Raw genomic sequence first — 19,725 nt, forward strand, 5'->3', positions numbered from 1 at the left:
AAGAAAAAACTGAAATATCAAGAAATAACTTGAAAGGTCAAAGATCTATGAACTCTTTGACTCTAAAACATTAGGCTTTAGGGGGACCGTTTAGAAACCTAAAAACTAATGGGTATATTTCATTTAATATTTTGGCTTGAAGAAGATAACAAACCATACCACAAAAATCAAAAATTCAAATAGAACAATTTTTTTTAACTTAACATGTATGAAGCAGGTTTCTTTTTTGTTTTCACAATTTTTCCTTAATGCATGATGAAATGAAAGTATACCCTTTATAAAAATTAAAAGCTTATTAGAATATTTTGCATTGTTTCACTTTTTTATGGCGACCTTTGATGCTAAATAATTAATTAATTTAGATAAGAATTAAAATATAAGTAAATTACTTTGCTAATGAAGTAGTCTAATGTTCGATACAAAAAAACATAATCTTACAGTGATTCTGTTGAAAATACTTGAAATCATAGAGTCATCTGATACTGTTAAGATGTAAACAGAAACTAAAGCATAAATAAAATAAATAGAAATTGCTTGGTTTCAGGACTAAGGCTTGATAATAAATTTGGTCATAGTGACTAAATATGGCTTCAAAATATCTTGCCAGTGAAGGTGTGAGACTTCTCTTGTGAACCTGTGATGTCTGCTAAATTAATTAAAAGCAAATCACAAGATAACACATTTTGAGAAAGAAATATTAGCAACTGCTATTAAAGATGGATCTAGAGGGCACTATAATATTTTTAAAGATTAAGTGTTTTTGACTCCAAATTAATTTATATATCTTGATCCTTTACATAATCATCTCCATTAAACTGTAGTTCTATTTCTATTTATTTATGTATCTAGAATGCTGCCTTATACACATTGTTGTTCCAGAAATGTTTATTGAATGAATGAATCTTTCTTTTGTGACAAGTCCTTGAGTCTTCATGAGTTTTTTTCCTTTCTTTTAAATTAGTCTTTATTGGAATAGAGTTGCTTTATGATGTTGTTAGATTTTACTGTATAGCAAAACGAATAAGCCATACATAGACATACATTCGCTCCCTCGTGTAACTCCTTCCCATTTAGGTCACCATCGTGCATTAAGTAGAGTTCCCTGGATGGGAGACGTCATCCTTTTTAAGGTAACCTGTATTATGTTTAAAACAATGCTCCTTGTCTTTATAACCATTAAATGTAGTAATTTGGTTGTAATTTTAAACAATCTGGATCTGAACTGATGTGTTTTAACAATCATTTTACAGTCTGCAACATAAGGCTTAAAGTTTATATAATATTTGGCCTGGAATTCTGATTCAGTGACTATGCCCTAATGACATAATAAAAGATTTAGCACAAAAGTTGACTCGAAAACAACATATTTTGGAAACATTATAAACATATTTTAAAAGAATCTTCCTTTTATATTACAGTTATTAATGCTATTATTTATTGATGAGTACCAAAGCAACTGAGTAAAATGAAACGGATGAGTCAGGAGAATTACAAAATTATTTACAATTAAACAATTCTGATTCTTCTAATGAAGAGATTCTAAGTTGAAAATAATTTTTAAGCAATTGTCAAAACAAGCAAAATCCATCAGTTTCTGGAGAAGAGGTGATCATTTGGTGGAAGGGGCACCCAGTCACTCACTGATCTCCGTATACATTTTACTCCAGGTACATCTATCTACTGGGCTTCCCTGGTAGCTCAGAAGGTAAAGAATCCGCATGCAATTCAGAAGTCCTGGGTTTCATCCCTGGGTTGGGAAGATTCCCTGGAGGAGGGCATGGTAACCCATGCCTCTATTCTTGCCTGGAGAATTCCCATGAACAGAGGAGCCTGGTGGGCGACATGGGGTCACAAAGAGTTGGACACGACTGAGCAACTAAGCACACATCTATCTGTTAAGAATCTACTACATGCCAGACATTTTTCTAAGTGCTTATGGACTAGAATCACCCTACACAGGGTCTTGCATTAATACAAGAGATTCTGTTTATCCTGTGTGCAATGGGGGAGGAGAACGACATGATCAGACTCATCATGTAAAGATTATCCTCGGTGGTGGTGGTTTAGTTGCTGAGTCGTGTCTGTCTCATGTGACCCCCTGGACTGTAGCCCACCAGCCTCCTCTGCCCATGGGATTTTCCCAGGCAAGAATACTGGAGAGGGTTGCCATTTCCCTCTCCAGGTGTTCTTCCCCACCCAGGGATCAAACCCAGGTCTCCTGCATTGCAGGCAGATTCTTTAACAACTGAGCCACCAGATGATTCAAAACCATCAGTGGATCCATCAGTCTTATTGGGGCAAAGATCTACTTGACCTGCTTGCAATACCTCCAGTTGTTTGGCTAACGGGCTCTAGGATGACAATAAAATATATACTTGAAGTTCTATGGTCATGAGGACAAGGGCTTCAACATACTGCAGAGGGGTAGGTTCACAACACCACCCTACAGCACAAACAGCAACAGCAACTATGAAGGTTGACCTCAGTCTGTGAGTACCACAGCCTAAGCCTTGGCTCAGTCCTGTTGCCTAGGTACCATATAAACTTCCTGGCTGTTAACACCTGGCAGAGGGAAAGGTTCTCAGACTTCCCTTCCTCCACAACCCCTTCTCCAGCCTCCTCTTTTTTATGCAAGGCTATTTGCATAAGTTCAAGCTCTTCCAATTTTGTTACAAGTATGCAAACACCTATCACCTTACACTGTGCTCAAATATATGAAGAGTTATTCCATTAAAGAGAACTTTGCACTCACCTAGGGAAAGCAATCCAGCAAGGTGGAACCTTCCTTAGAAGAGTGTATATATGCCTGTGTTGATGTGCTGGATTTGGGATATGAAGGAATCGTGAGTAAACAAACATTTTTTTTTTTTCTCCCTGTCACAACATCTTTTTTTTGTCACATATGCAATTGAAACCTAGATTATATATTTTTTCATACCGATCCTGTCAGCTTCTTTAGAGAATTATTTTCTATTGTCTTGTTTTCTCTGCTTAGCAGTCTGCACTTTTTACTGTCTCACACTGAGCTGCAGGAAGCAATTTAAAATCTTTTTTCCCCTCTTTAACATTACAACTCACTTATGAATAGAGCTTATAACAAAAACAATTTTTAAAGTGACAAGAGAACATCAGTCTCTTCAGAAGTTAAATTTCACTGCAAAAATGAAAAATCAAGTTATGGTCCCCAATTCTGCCTTATCTACAATTCTACTTGTTCAAGTTTTTACTGGAAAGCAACAGAAACTAACTCTGGAGGACTGCACCAGAAAAAGAATTTCTTGAAAGCTAATTGTGTTCATTTACAGAGTCAGCTAGAGAACTTAAAATATCAGCTCAGAAAACCAGAAGGGACAATGAAAGCCTACACAGCCAGAATCAGAGTTGAAATTCACTCCACATTAACTGTCTGGTGAGGAAACTGATGGCGCCACTTCTCAGCACTAGATGCTTCTGCTTGTATCAACACATCTCTGGCTCTGAAATATACAAACTCACTGTGACTTGCTGATTTCCAAAGAGGCCTTTGCTAGTCTTGTCTCCTTAGTTTTTTTCAGCTCAGATTGCTGCTTACGACAGGCTGAGCTGAGGTTATGTGCTTTCCCCAACATTAATTTGTATACAACCCATAGAACTTTTTAAAATTACTTGCAAGGGGTTGAGAGAATGTATATTTTTCTTTTTCAGAGTTAATGGTTTTCCTTAATTCTAAGACTTGTTGGTAGGAAATCTCCAAACATAAGGAGATTCACCTCTATTTGAAGAAGCAAAACAAAGTAACGAAGATAAAACCAAATGTCCCATTACAATAATACAAGCATGCAATTTCTAATTTAAATCTGATTAAATGACCTCTAACTCAGAAATCTAGATTTGAAAATATACTCAAATGATAGCCTATTTAAACAGTTTAGAAACATGCCTCAACAATATATGGCCATACATAATGACATTATGTATGACAATTTAAAAATGTGCCAATACAGGAGACATAAGAGATGTGAGTTGAATCCCTGGGTCAGGAGGATCCCCTGGAGGAGGAAATGCCAACCTACTCCAGTCTTCTTGCCTGGAAAATTCCATGGACAGAGGGGCCTGGCGGGCTACAGTCCATGGGGTCATAAAGAGTTGCACAGGCTTAGTGTCTAAACAGTACCCCAATATAATAATTATATATAAATAAAATGATTATATATATATATTCACATTTATAAAGTACATAGAGTTGACCCATGAACAAAACAAGTTTGAACTGCATGAGTCCACTTTTACTCAGATGTTTTTAAGTAAATAAATCCTACAGTACTGAATCTGAGTTGGTTTAATCTGAGATGTGGAACCTCCAATCCTGAAGGGCTGATTGTAAGTTATATGCAAATCTTTCATTGGACAGATGGCAGGCGTCCTCTAACACCTTTACTGTTCAAGGGTAAACTGTATATAATCTTAAAAAAATAAAGAATATTGCTATGTCCTTTAGCATTCTCACTGTGTTCACTTTAAAGAAAGCCATTCGGATTTTATAAACTTTGGTCTTTTTCCTCTTTGCTGCATCTATATATTAAGACAAACAGTCATAATCTTCTATGTGACTTCATAATAAATGTGGTTCTTCTGTAGTCTCTGTTGAAACTAATTGTAGGACTTTAATGTCTTTAAGATATGATGACAAGAGTGGGTATCCCAGGTGGTGCCAGTGCTAAAGAGCCAGCCTCCAATGCAGCAGACTTAAGAGGCACAAATTCGATCCCTGCGTTGGGAAGATGCCCTGGAGAAGGGCATGGCAAGCCACTCCAGTATTCTTGCCTGGAGAATCCTGTGGACAGAGGAGACTGGCTGGCTATGGTCTGTAGGGTTGCAAAGAGTGGGATATGCCTGAAGCAACTTAGCATACACACACACACACACACACACACACACACACACACACACACACACACTCTCTCTCTCTCTCTCTCTCTCTCTCTCTCTCTCTCTCTCTCTCTGACCAGAATGGTGTTTCCAGTAGGGAAGTCATCTGGCGATCACATTTGGAATATCGTATTCTGTAACCACTCTATCTGCTTTGAATGGATGCCACCACTCTCTCTGCGTCTGCTTCCACGACCATCTGCCTCTCTCACACTAAATGCATTGCTGGTAATTGACACCTTGGGAATTTCAACGACTCTCAAGTCTTCTGTGTTGCGTCCTTGTTTCACCCACACTTTCGTCCTGTATTATTTCAGGTTTACCTCGCTAGCATCAGATAATACAACATCTTGCACCATCTCTGTTTCCTGGGGTCTTTCATGCCAACATCAGTTTGGATCACTCCCACCATCATTCTTTGCCAAACATCAGATTAACGGATTTTGTCAGAGAAAGCCATAAAATCATAATCAGTTGCCCAACTTCACTGGACATATTCTATTTTGACTGGGCATGTTCTTCTCTTACTGATTCACAGTCAATTGTTTTATATAAACAATGCTTATGAAATTTGTTTTATATATAAGATCTTTTAGAATCTTTATTGCTTTCTTTACATTGCAATCTACCAAAGTAAAACCACTTTCTCATGCAATGATTCTCAATCTTGACCCTTCAGAGGAGAACAAATTCATTAGGGATGTCCAAAAGTCCTAAAAGTACACAGTCTTTAAATCAAAGGCACCTGACAATGAATATTTCCTCTAGCTTGCTAGCTCTGTGAACACAGGCAAAGCTGTTCTCATTTCTATGTCTAACTTTCCCTATCAGTAACTTAAAATAATTACATCTAACCCATACAACTATCATAACTGCTTTTCAGAAAATCTCTCTGGACACACCTTCACACTGTAAATGTGGGTAAACATTAAAACTTTCCTATTTCCCTTTTATATTTCCCTTTTAGAGTTTCATCTTCAGTTCTCTTGGATTCTCAAGTATTATCTCCTGGCTGAGTCCAGATCCCAAATGTTATCCCTGAGTCATTCCCGATCTTCTTTCCTCCATTAAATGGAGCATAACCTGCTCTGCTCACACCCCCAGGATGGCAGAAGAAATGAATTTTTATCTAGATAGTTAATCAGGCAGGGTTTACAAATGATAATTTCAATATTTTCTTGGAAAATATAAGTACTGATCTGCCTGTGAGGCTAGAAAAAAGCTGAATTGCTTTGATACAAAAACCTGAGATTACATTTTTCTATTACTTTCCTTTTGCTTTTCTCCTGAGAGACCAGGGTTGAAAGAGAGAATAAATGGAATGGAAATGAGGATAAGTGGGAGGAGAGAAAGAATTTACAAGTCAGAAAGAACGATTATTTTAAACATGAGTTTTAAAATGATTGTTTAATTTTAAGTTGCTTACATAGTAATATACAGTTGTATGTCTCCCTAAGCCCGCATTTGTCTGGTTTGTGTGGGATTTTGTGAAAATTCAGGAAAAGAACTGGTTCCTATTTCCAGTTCAAGATTCAGAAACAATGGCAGCCTATAGATGAGGTGGGTGTAAAACACCTGGGAAATTTTGTAAAAAATCTGGGGGACTTCAGTAACCTTCGAACAAAGAGTTGGGTAGAGCAATTATTAAGGTCTTCAGCATCGGTTAAGGTGATTCATACATACATTCCAAGCCACTTACTACATATTTGTAAGTATATGCCTTACTCTGAGCTCAAATATAGTATTCATAAAAGTAAAATCATATTCCTTAAACAGTGTCCAAAATCAAATGCCTAGAATATCTATTATTCTTATAGGTATCAAAATAATGGCATTATATTTAACCCCAACTTTCCCCATTTTCAAGCTGTTTGTTACAAAAACCTCATTTATTAAGAAATCTATTCAATACCAGTGACCATCAGAAAATCTACTGTCTTCAGGAAATATTTCTCATCAATGTAATTGCTTAAGTAATGTTTCACTGCTTGTCTGCTTCCTTTTTAAAAAGCAGCAACAGGAAACTTCATATTGTATATTGGGGAAAAACTATCAATATAAGAACTAGAAAAGAAGTTGTTTTTTTTTTTTTTTTCTGTATCTTGGAATGCATACAAAGCTATCACTTTGTTCAGAATTCCCTAAACATTTCTAGGGGACCCAAGAGCACCATTAATAGAACTTACTCAAAAATTCCAAGTAAGGGAAGATGCAAATGTTCTAACTTGTAGAAAGGGTGGGAGTTTAATAGATGGTTAGCAATAAGTGTCAGCTGAGGTTCAGATAGTTTCCAAAAAAACTGATCAAAAATAGTGTGTGGGAAAAAGCAAGAAGTTTTTTGTGGTGAGTAGTCATTTCATGGGCAATCTGGGTTGATCAAGAAGGGTGGGGGAATTGGGAGACCAACCACCTGAGATGAGAGGAAGGAAGTGCAAGCCCTGTTCACCCCCTAATCTTGTCAGAGACCCTATCTCTGAACCATTTTTATAAAATCCTCATCAAATTCCCCCACATTGGGACACACAGTTTTTGAGGGCAGGAGCCCACTCTATCTCTCTTTGCCTGGCAGAGCAAGAAAGCTATCCTTTTCTACTTTATCACCCTCCCCACCCACCCCCCCCAAAAAAAGATGGGTGGGGAAAAAGTTAATGATTAAGGTCCTACAGAAGGGGATGAAATAGAACCTCTGAGAGACAAGGACAGGAAATGTCCACTGTGGAAATTCCCCATCTCACTGGGTCTCTCTCACTCCTCCCAAGTAGCACAATTAAATGAGCAATAACACACATTGAGAGTTTTTCTAACAACTGATGAGGTAGAATATTTAAAAATTCATTCTGTAGTCATCCAGAGATTTTTGCTCACTGATCAGTCCACATTTATGTTTGTCTGTCCATAGAGTCATTGCTTCTCAATGCCACTCAAATTAAAACCTGCCCAAAAACTTGTGAGAAAAAAATACGCCCAAGTAAATGATGGGACTTAATTTCAAAGTGAGACTTAACATTTATTTCATTTGGAAGAGGGTGGAGTTAGCCCCCGTAGATGATGTTTGAGCAGAAGACTTCTGAGCTACTGAATTTCTGTTTTCCAGAAACTGTTTACTAGCTTTAAGTTTTGCAGATTATGGTAAGCGAGTTAGCAGGCTTTTGAGAATTCCATGTTAGGAAGAAAATGAAGCAGACTGCCTAGAAATATTGTCATCTATTGTGAGTAGAGAGATGTGGTAGCTGGCTTAGTGAAGGAAATTCTGAAAATGACCACATGTAGATAAACGGAAGTTGAGGAATTCTATCTCCATAACCTAACCCTAGACTTCCCTGGTGGCTCAGACAGTAAAGAATCCACTTTCAATTGTGGGAGACCTGAGTTCGATTGCTGGGCTGGGAAGACCCCCTGGAGGAGGGCATGGTAAACCACTCCAGTATTCTCGCCTGGAGAATCCCCATGGACAAAGGAGCCTGGAGGGTCACAGTCCATGGGGTCATAAAAGAGTCAGATACAATTGAGCAACTAAGCACAGCATAAGCTAACCCTAACCTATGATGTAATAAATGTTATGGCCCCATAGCATATCCAGTGCTTCTCAAACTGAGGTCCCTGAATCAGCAACATTAGCACCACCTAAACACGTTAGGAATCTGCGTATTAACACAATCTCCCACTGATTATAATATGAACTACAGTTTCAAAACCACCACTCCAGGCCAGTCCTGGAACTCTGCTTCCAAGTTTCTGTCCTGGCATCCTGTCCCTTCGTACTCAATTACAGAACACCCATCCAATAGGACACCTCGACCAATCAAATTCTCTCCCTCTAGAATTTAACCTAAGAAACATAAACACTGGAAAATCTGTAACAGGTGATGGTTTCAGAAGTTGGAAAGTCAGTTATACTTAGATATAATGTGAACTGACATTTTAGGGCCTTGTGAAGAACATGGGGTGTTGGTTTATTAACGAGAGTAGGAAAATAGCACAGATACACAAAGAGATGAGGAAAGAGAGATATAATTAAGTGGCCCCTTTTAGTTCCTATATTTTTTCTTATTCTTGATTTTGGCCTCATGTCATTTATGGCTGTGTTTTTGTTCATGGGTTTTGTGCGGCGTCTCTGCATAAATGACCTATCCCTCTCTCCCCTTTATTTTCATGAGCTTAGGTACATTTCTCTTCCCTGTAACAAAATAATTCTAATACAAATGTGTGCATAATAGTAGTCAGGTAGTTGTTTAAATAAAGGAAAATAAGAGTTATCAGCTGCTGAGTATGGCTAAATGGATTTGCAGTTAATTGGTGGATGCAATTATTTAAATGAACCTTTTCAAACACAAGTAAAACGCTAAAAGGAAACAAAGTGAAGATATATACTTGGGAGCATTGGGGATAAGTGTTTTCTAATTAGCTATTAAACTATCCTAAGGACACCATTTCTAGCACATGGTCTAGTTGTTCTAGTTTAAATGAATCCCATGATGCTTGGGTATTTCTGGATGTAGCAGGGAAAAAACCTAAACTTTTAGTTTGCTGCTTATCTCTTATTTGATTTTGAACATTTTATTTACCCCTTTAGAACTTGAAGGTTTTTTCCCCACTGCTTACTGAAGAAAATATCTTAATTGCAGCATTATGGTAATGCAAGGGTTTTATATGTGGAAGGAGGTATTTTAAGATAGCTCTTACATTAAGAAGTTTTCTTTTAATATTTCTGTCTTACATTTACTTTAATTGGCATTTAAAGAGCCTTAGTTCACACTGTTAACCCTTACTAATATGAATGACTGAATTAATCAGAGAGTAAAAGGACAAATCTTCCTTAATGAAGAATTCCAAATAATAAATGTAGAAAGAATGGAAGAAATCAAAAATTGCAAATAGCACACTAGAGTAATCATTGCTATAGGCAAAATCCACTGACAAATGATAAAATTAATGAGCAGAACTTTAAGGAGAAAAAGGATATTTACATAGTCTCAAAGCTCCTCCTCCAAGTATTTATTAATTACTCTCATAATCTTCAACATTTCCCAGGTAAGAATACTAGAGTGGGCAGCCATTTCTTTCTCCAGGGGATCTTCTGGACCTGAGTTCGATTGCTGGGCTGGGAAGACCCCCTGGAGGAGGGCATGGTAAACCACTCCAGTATTCTCGCCTGGAGAATCCCCATGGACAAAGGAGCCTGGAGGGTCACAGTCCATGGGGTCATAAAAGAGTCAGATACAATTGAGCAACTAAGCACAGCATAAGCTAACCCTAACCTATGATGTAATAAATGTTATGGCCCCATAGCATATCCAGTGCTTCTCAAACTGAGGTCCCTGAATCAGCAACATTAGCATCACCTAAACACGTTAGGAATCTGCGTATTAACCTGTGTCTCCTTCATTGTAGGCAGATTCTTTACTGCTGAGCCACCCCTCTCCACCAGGGGAGCTCAATTTCTTTGACAATCTTCCCTTCTGGAGGTGGAGCACAACGCCATTAAGAACACTGTTGGCTGGACTTGGTGATTTCCTGCTCACAAACGCAGGATGGAAAGAGAAATAGCAAGTTTACAGAAGAGAAACCTAGCAGACACCACTTGAGACAAGTGATCGAGGTCAGGTCACCAACAGCAATTCACCCTGATATTACGTAACCCCAGATCACCATGCAAAAATCCACAACCCCAGTCTACTCACAGCACCATCCCACAGATCCAAATGTAAGCATGTTACACAAAGGCGCTCTTCAAAAACCATGAAATACAAGAAAAGAAGAACCGTCACAAACCAGAGAAGTTTAAGATGTGATATTTCAATGGAATGTGGATCCTGGAAAAACAATAACAAAATGGTATTTGTAGAAAACTGATGAAATCAAAATAAAATCTATAGTTTATACTTGTGTAAATTTATTAGTTTTGGTAAATATGCCTTGATTCTGTCCAACACTTGCATTAGAGGAAGATGGATTAAGGGTATATAAGACCTCTTCATATTATCTATGCAACTCCTCTGTGAATCTGTAATCTACATTTCAAAATAAAATTTTTAAAAAAACGTTCACTCTGTGTTACAAAGTGGAATCCAGTTCTGAAGACCTACTTTCATGACTGTTGCTATTAGAGAGTACAGTGAACTACAGGGCTTCTTTCTAAAATGATCCACCTTCCTCAGAACACAGGGATATTTTTTCCTAATATACTTGAATCCTATCTTGTGACTAACTCCTGCTATGAAGAGGTGAATAGATACTATTAATCCATCAAAACATTTCAATGATTTAAGTCTGTAGATTACACACAAAATATTCAGTTTCTTCCAAAATCCTTGAGGCAAAAGTGTAGGCTGAGTTCCCTGAATTACTCACTTTGGCCACACATTTATCCTCTCACATTTCTTTCTTAATTTAGATGTGGAATTTTAGATACACTGCTTAGGTTCTGTGGATCATGAGATCCTTTCAGATACTGTGGTCATTAGATTCTGTCTCCCCATCACTAATACATTGTGACATCAAATGATAGATTTTTCTGTAAAATAATGACAGCTACTTCATAAGACAAAGTAAAAAAAAATCATAAGACTCTCTATCTCAGTACAATGAAGTAAGCATTTATGCCTCTGTGATACCTGGTTTTTATATCCTGACAGATGAAACATGACTCTCTCCCCTGTGAGAAGAGCTACTAGAGATTTTACAGCTTAATTCCTTGATTTGAAAAGCTAAATTAATTACTGTATTTATTTATTTTTATTATTTTATTTTTAGTTGATTTTTTAAAATTTCTATTTAAAAAGACAGGATGTGTATGCAATATTTTCAATGCCTCTAGAAGAAATGGCATGTAAATGAAAAAAGTACAATATTTTATTTATACATATTGATCTATGTAGAAAGTGGAATAGTATATTTCATATTCATTAGAGTCTTAGTTTTTAAAGATTTTGATGAAGCTATTTCTTCAATTCTAATTTTTACAATTGTACTGTCAATACTGTGAGAGCTGATCATCTCAGATGGCTGCATCTAATATATCCACGTCTCTCTTAAAGGTAAATATGAAAAATAGAGAGCAAAAATTCAGTTTGGCTATTGGAATTTTCATGTAATTACTTTAGCCATTGTTAGAACATGCACTGGAACATAAAACAACACAGGAATAGACAAGATCCCCAAGGTGTTTGTTCACATGTGGGGAAGGATGGAGGTCTTGAGTGAGCCAAAGACAAGGGTCACCTGCAAACACAAGTCCAGCTCCCCGGGTAAGTGGTCATGATAGTGGGTCCCCGGGAGAAATTAACTGTGCCTTGTGAAAGCTTCCTAGAAAGCGGGACTTACGGACAGCCTCTTAGAGAGGAGAATTCTTCAGGTTGCAGAAAAAGCACTGTGGCTAGAAAAGACATTCCAAGCAGAGAAGCTCATTTATGCAGCAGCATAGAGGCATGAAACAAACAGAATGGGAGGATGAGGCAACCTCAAGCCCTTCTCTGGGTCTGCACTCCAGGGTGTGTGTCCTAGAGTGGAAGGTAAGAGATGAGCAGGAGAAGCTGGGGTGGGACGACATCGTGAGGACACAGTATTACACATTTTTCAAAGCACTGTGGTAATTAAAAGAAGCGCTTTATTTAGCGTGTGAAATTGGTCAACTTGTGTTTCTCATATTTGTTATGAGGAATAAGGGCTGCTTCCCTGGTGGCCCAGATGGTAAAAGCGTCTGCCTACAATGCGGGAGACCTGGGTTCAATCCCTGGGTGGGGAAGATGCCTGGAGAAGGAAATGGCGACCCACTCCAGTATTCTTGCCTGGAAAATCCCATGGACGGAGGAGCCTGATAGGCTACAGTCCATGGGGTCGAAGAGTTGGACACGACTGAGCGACTTGACTTGACGTCACTTCACTTCATAGTGAGGAATAAGGTCTGGTGGAAAGTGCAGCATTTAACATGCAAACAGGAAAAGTCAGGAGCAGTTGTTCCCGCTGTTAGTATTGCTGCTACCATCATCTCTCGACCACGTAGCAGGAAGACAGTAGGCACAAAGTTTGAGCCGGAAATTAACACAATCTTATCTGTCGTTTCAGTAGTGATGTTTTTATCCCATTGACTCTGTTACTGGCTATCAAATGTTTTATTTTTCTTTGATTCTAAAAAGCTAGGATCATGGAAAGCACAACACTGAATCAGCCTAATTCTGCATTTGAAAACATCTGTCTATGGAGGGACAAGCTTCTCTTTCTCACCTCAAGCAGCATCTGCTCTACAATCTTACTTCTGGACTCTTCCTTATCACTCTATCTCTGACACACACACGAAGCTTTCAGTCCCATCACCTCTGTTGTCTGTATTTTCTCTGCATTTTTTTCTACCCTCTCCATTCCTACCACAGCTATTCTACCTCTCCCAAAATAGGGAGTGGTTTGAAACAAGCAATCAAGCTAAACACATGTTGTTTAGAGTCTGGGCAAAAGACAAGGGTCTAAAGTTGGGGTTCAGGCAATGAGGACAGAAAAGCTATGGGAAAATAAGCTTTATTGTAAAAGTCAAATAAATAGCTGTTCACCTGAAACGATCACAACATTGTTAATCGGCTATACCCAAACACAAAATTAAAAGTTTAAAAAGAATGAAGGTGAAATAGAGATAGTTTCCATACATTATAAAAAAGAAAGTCACATCTAAATTAATAAAATCGTTTTCTTCCCTTGGGGTGAAAATGTGGTCATATTTCAGGGCGGGGGCAGTAGGGTCATAGAGAACAAAGAGTGACCTTTCAGTGAGGCAGACTCTGTATACTTGTTACAATCCTCATTTGAAAGTTTGTGAAGAGCCATAGCTGGATCTGGATTCAGTGTTGGTTTTGATTTGGTGTGCATGACAGACTGGATTACTGTTCCCAACTGTTTGCTCAGCCCCTGCAATAGGATTATAAGGACTCAGCTACAATCACGTGAGAATTCCTGTTCATTCTGCGGGATGAGTAGGCATCTGGTCCTCCCTGCCCTCTGCTTGGTCATTTACATGCTTAGTCATTTACATTACATGCTTTGACCAGTGGGCATGAGCAGCCGTGACACTGGCTGTAATTAAGGGGAAGCTCTGAATGTGATTGTCTGCTGTGCCTCAGCCCCCCTCTCTGTCCAGTACTATCTTCCACCATGAGATCTGAATGGTCCAGCTGCTGGCTGTGTGTCCATTCTTAGGTCTGAAATCGGAGGTCAAGTGAAACTGAGCCCTGCACAGTCCAACTGGACCCAGCCAGTCTGACCCACCCTGCTGTCCTCATGTGAGCAAGAAACAAATACTCTTATCATTCAACTCTGAGATCTGGTGGTTCGATGTTATTGTAACAAAAGAGATGACTGACACAGAATGCCTGTGCCCCACTTACAGCATACTGTAAAATCAACTCTGAAATTTATAATGAATCCCAATTTACTTTCTCCAGAAACTAGAATCCATATGAGAATATACGATGCCCAGTTTAAAGCTCTGAATTACATATTAAAGTCTGAAAAACCCTTTGGAAATCACAAGAGTGAATTAATTTAGAATACGTAGTGCGGTCTCTATATCCTAAATTCCCCAGTTACTTCATCTTCTGATTTATATTCCCTTATCATGCCACTTTTTTCACTTGAAATAATAATGTTAATTAAAATGAATACCTAATATATGTTGAGAGTTCCCTGAAAGTAAAAAATACTTTTTTTGCTATATGCAACTAGGTAGCAATATCATTCTTCAAAATGAAATTTTTAATTATTTTACACTTCTTAATTATTTTAATATAAAGTTATATGAGGAAAAAAGGTAAGTTTTAAAATTCAAGGTGACTAAGGACTGGGAGAAAATATTTGCAAATATTGGGATGAACAAGGGCTTAATTTCCAAAATACACAATGAGCTCATACAACTCAATAACAACAAATAAAAAACCCAACCAAAAAATGGGCAGAAGACCTTTCTCCAAAGAAGACATACAGATGGCCAAAAGGCAAGAGATGCTCAACATCACTAATTATCAGAGAAACGCAAATCAAAACTATAATGAGGTAACGACTCACACCAGTCAAAATGCCCATCATCAAAAAGTCTGCAAATAACAAATACTGGAAAGGATGTGAAGAAAAGGGAGCCTTCCCACCCTGTTGATGGAAATGTAAACTGTTGGAGCTACTGTGGAAAACAGTATGGTAGTTCCTCAAAACAATAGGAGTACTACCATATGATCCAGAAATCCAACTCCTGGGCATATATCAGGTGAGAGCTCTAAATCCAAGTGATACATGCACCCTAATGTCCATAGGATTCATATTTACAATAGCCAAGACAGGGGATCGATCTAATTGTCCATCAACAGAAAAATGGATAAAGATGATGAGCTATATCTATACGTATAATGGAATATTACTCAGCCATAAAAAGAATGAAATAATGGTATTTGTAGCAACATCGATGAATCTAGAGATTATCATACTAAGTGAAGTCAGAGAAGGAAAAATGCCATATGATATCATTTATATGTGGAATCTAAAATAATTGGCAACAATGAGCTTATCTACAAAACAGAAAAGGTTCACAGACACAGAAAACAAACTTATGGTTACCAAACAGGAAAGGGGGTAGAGGACAGATAAAGCAGGGGTTTGGGATTAAGAAATACAAACTACTGCACATAAAATAGATAAACAAAAAGGGCCTACTGTATACATGAGACTGAATCACTGTGATGCCCACCAGAAACTAACAGCATTATAAATCAACTACGTGTCAACAAAATATAATAATAAAATGTCAGGTGACACAATGGCTGGCTTGGTGTATAATTGTGCATAGGTTTATATTTGTGCATATGCAAGACAAAAGAAATCCTTAAAAATCCCTTTTAGTTAACAAATACTTTTTAAATATATTTTATTTAAAATCTATTTAAACCTATATTAAATCTATTTTTTCCTATAAGAAAAGGTAAATATTTTCAATGTTATACCACTAAATGGAAAGATAAGATACAGAAAAATTTATACATACATATATAAATAAAATTAGGGTGGAATTACTACATTTGGTATCTATCATTTAAAATATTTATAATAAAATTTACTTATAGTCACCAAAAATGAACATTTTCAAGGCTAAAGTTTTAATGAAGAAAGGCAATTAGATTACAGCCTTATGATTTGACATCTTGTTAATAAGTTATTTGTATATGTCTAATGTAAGACTATGTTTTGTATCACTGTGAGGGTTCTATGTTCCATTTAATCAAATTAGGTAGTCCTGAAAACTAGATATCAAATTCTGATTTCAGTTTCCTTCTTATTTCTTATTTATGCATAAGACTCTGTTAATCAAGAATATTTAGTGGAAAGACTGTCACTAATACAAACAACAAGCTAAATGACCCTTACTGCATGTAAGAAAATGTTGGGGTTTTTGCCAACTTAAGTTCACTAAGTTATGATCTTGATGCTGAAGGACAGTACGTAAGGTAATTTTATATTTTGTTACATACTTTTGAGGCATACACACTAACATCCCATACAGAGTATTCTCCTGAATCTATAATACAATGTCTCCTAATTTTATAAATTTGTGGCCATCAAATATGATTATTATCAGTCTATGACCAGCATAGCCACCTACACGTATCCACCTCCAGTCTTCTCATACAGAACAGCCATAGTGGATACCTGCCAAGTAAATTATCTGTCTGAGCAAAGGCAATGTGCCCAGTGATTCAATAACTACAAGCAGTGGTGAAGGGGAAGCAGAAGCCATGAGGTAGGTGGAATCGTTGCAGAGACTGTCAATGAGCTGGCAATAGTTGGAGAGTTAAAGCCATGTGAGGCACTGGGACAGGTTGAAGAGAGGGGTTTGCCATAAACAAACCCTTCTGTCTTGCCCTCTATCCATGAGACTTTGAGAAAGTAATTAGCAAATACTATTCTTGCCAAAGGTCAGATCAATGGTGTAAGACCCTGGGGTAAACAGGAAACTCACAATTACTGGGGGATGCTATGGTGAATCAGATGAGATTGTTTTGTTTTTTTTTTAGGATCAAGATGCATGACTATAATAATTTGGTTAAACCTCCTGGGCAGTATTGGAAGCTTTACATATGCTGACTCACATAATTCTCCCAACACAAAGGGCTGGGAGACAGGCAGGCAAAGGTATTATCATCATCTCTTTCTTAATAGCTGCTGAAATGTATAATCAAGATGTTAATGGGGACTTTCCTGACTGTTCACTGGTTAAGACTCCACCTTCCAATGCAGGAGGTGAGGGTTCAGTCCCTGGTCTTGGAACTAAAATCCCATATGCCTCACAGCCAAAAATCCAAGATATAAGACAGAAGCAATATTGTAACAAATTCAATGAGGACTTTAAAAATGATCTACATTAAAAATAATTCTTTAAAACTGAAAATAAATAAATAAAGATGATGTTGAGAAACCCCTGTTAAGTAACAACAATATTTTAGGTTCACTTTGATATAGTTTGTTTCTGGTACCTAACAGATTCCATTTATACAGCTTGTGTTCCAGAATGACTACAGTATTTTATATCCACAAATGAATAAAATGCCTTGGAGTTTGAAAATGAAAACAGAATAAATCTTTCCAAATAATGAAGAGAAGCTTTCCACTGAAGAGCATCTGCAGACGCAGGCCTTTGACTCCAGTAGTATTTAAAATTAAAATTTCTTATTTTTCCTTTTCTTTTGCCAAGAAGTATCTATCATTCCTTTTAATAAAAATGAGTACAATCTAAATCTTTCTTGACATTTCTAATCTAATGAAGGGACAAGGAAATAAAATGCTATGTTTCTTGTCATTTTTTTTCCCAAAAGGCTTTGAAATAAACTTGTTCAGTGATGACAGCGTAATAATGAAAAGTATATAATGAAAACCACATCCTGACGGGATTTCGCATACTTATGTGAAAGTAAGAAAAGCAAATCATTGCATGGCAGGGATGAATAGACTCAGCCCAAAGTTAAAAATAAAGAAGGTAACACTGAACTTGCATGTATCAAGAGAGATTCCTATTAAAAGGGACGTGTCAGTAACCAACAGAGATGTGCAGACATGTGCTCAGTCATGGCACAAGCTACCAGGCAAGAGATGTGTACAAGCTTAAATGTGCCCTTTTCATACACCATACCAATATTTACTCTAGCAGATATAGGATTAAAAAAAAAAAAAAAGCTATGTGCTCTGAGATTCATATGAAAGAAAGAGGAATAAAATTTTCTCATTTCAGTTAAGAAATACGGATATAAATGGTAATTTGGAGATTTTTTTTTTCAGCAATGGAATTAGATAAAATATCTTCCAGACTAGAAAACATAAGGATCTCCAGAATATTCTACAGCGATGATAATAAGTATTCCTAATCATTATACTAAACTGAATTTACTGAGGACTGACTATCAAAAAGAAATGATGCCCTACTTGTTTCTTCATGATCTCATTTAGGGCTCATTCCAAATGGCTGAGATTGTATAAATCATCCTATGCAATAGGAAGAAGCCTCAGAGAATCAAAGAGATTTTAACAAACATGAAATTGCCATTGTTACAAAGTTCACACTTGCATCTTTAACTCCAGCGTTCAACATCTGTATTAAATTCATTGTTATGGACAATTATTTTGAACCTATACTTTATATTTAGGATTTTATTCAATTGTACATCTATTTTGAATATATGCTCTGTTTTTTTTTTTTTGGAGGGGGGGCGGAATTTTCATTTACTTCATCTCTTTCTCCATATGCATGCATGTCCTCCGTGCTCAGTCATGTCCTTGGACTGTAGCCAGCCAGGCTTCCCTGTCCATGGTACTTTCCAGGCAGGAATACTGGAGTGGGTTGCCATCTCTTACTCCATATCCTCTGCTTTTGAACTGAAGATAATAAGGGTCAACTTTTATTGAATGACCAGAGTACCCTGAGCAAAGCATTTTACATGTTTTATCACATTTAATCCTCACAACAATCCCAATATATACATGTTAATATTGTCCCCATTTTATAGTTTAAGAAACTGACATTTGAAGGAGTTAAATAATTCTCCCAAGGTCATATATTTTTCAAAGGGTGGACTGAAATTTCAAATATACTTATTTTGACTTCAGAAGGAGCAAACTTAGCCATACTCATGTATAGCAGACTTCTCGAAGGAACTGCCTTCCTATTTGAGTGATTTAAGTTATGTACTTATAGTTTCAAATTTTGGAGAGTCTTCTTAGAGTTTTAGACTGACTTTAGACTCTGATTGCTTGAAAATATGTTGTTAAATCTTATTACATAAGGAAAGCATAATGTGATATACCTTATATCAGTATGTTGTTAAGTCTTATTACACAAGGAAAGCATAATGTGATATACCTTATATCAACAATGTTTCACAATTTCCTCTAAGATTTAGAAATGGATTTATGGAGGCCTGTCTTTCTAAAGCTTTCGAGTTAACATCTTAGGCATGTTCATGGAATGAATTATTGTATCTCCTGAACTGTCTTTTTAAGTTAGTTTAGTGAAAAGTAGAGCCAGTTTTCAAGATAATTTGGTGGCTAGAGGAAAGAAAATTTTACTATGAGAAAACAGGCTTGTGTGTTTGTATTTTCCTGAAAACAATAATTACTGCTGTCTGGATAAATAGAGCTTATTTTTACGTGACAGCCTAAGTAGAATAATTAAATCTTTATCAACATAAATTATAATTTCCACACAAGCACAGGCATGGATTAAACTTCTGCTTCTTTAAACACACCTCATTTTGGTGGCCTGAAGACACAGCAATAAGATTTTGAAGTCTAGACATATAT

General features: G+C 37.0%; 1 protein-coding gene across 1 annotated transcript in view; it reads right to left on the bottom strand.

The window, feature by feature from the left end:
* Positions 1–19,725, bottom strand: part of CNTNAP2 (contactin associated protein-like 2) — a 2,354,843-nt gene that overhangs the window by 2,184,987 nt on the left and 150,131 nt on the right. The window lies entirely within an intron of this gene.

This window comes from Capra hircus, chromosome 4 (genome assembly GCF_001704415.2).
Source record: "Capra hircus breed San Clemente chromosome 4, ASM170441v1, whole genome shotgun sequence".
NCBI classification, from domain to species: domain Eukaryota; kingdom Metazoa; phylum Chordata; class Mammalia; order Artiodactyla; family Bovidae; genus Capra; species Capra hircus.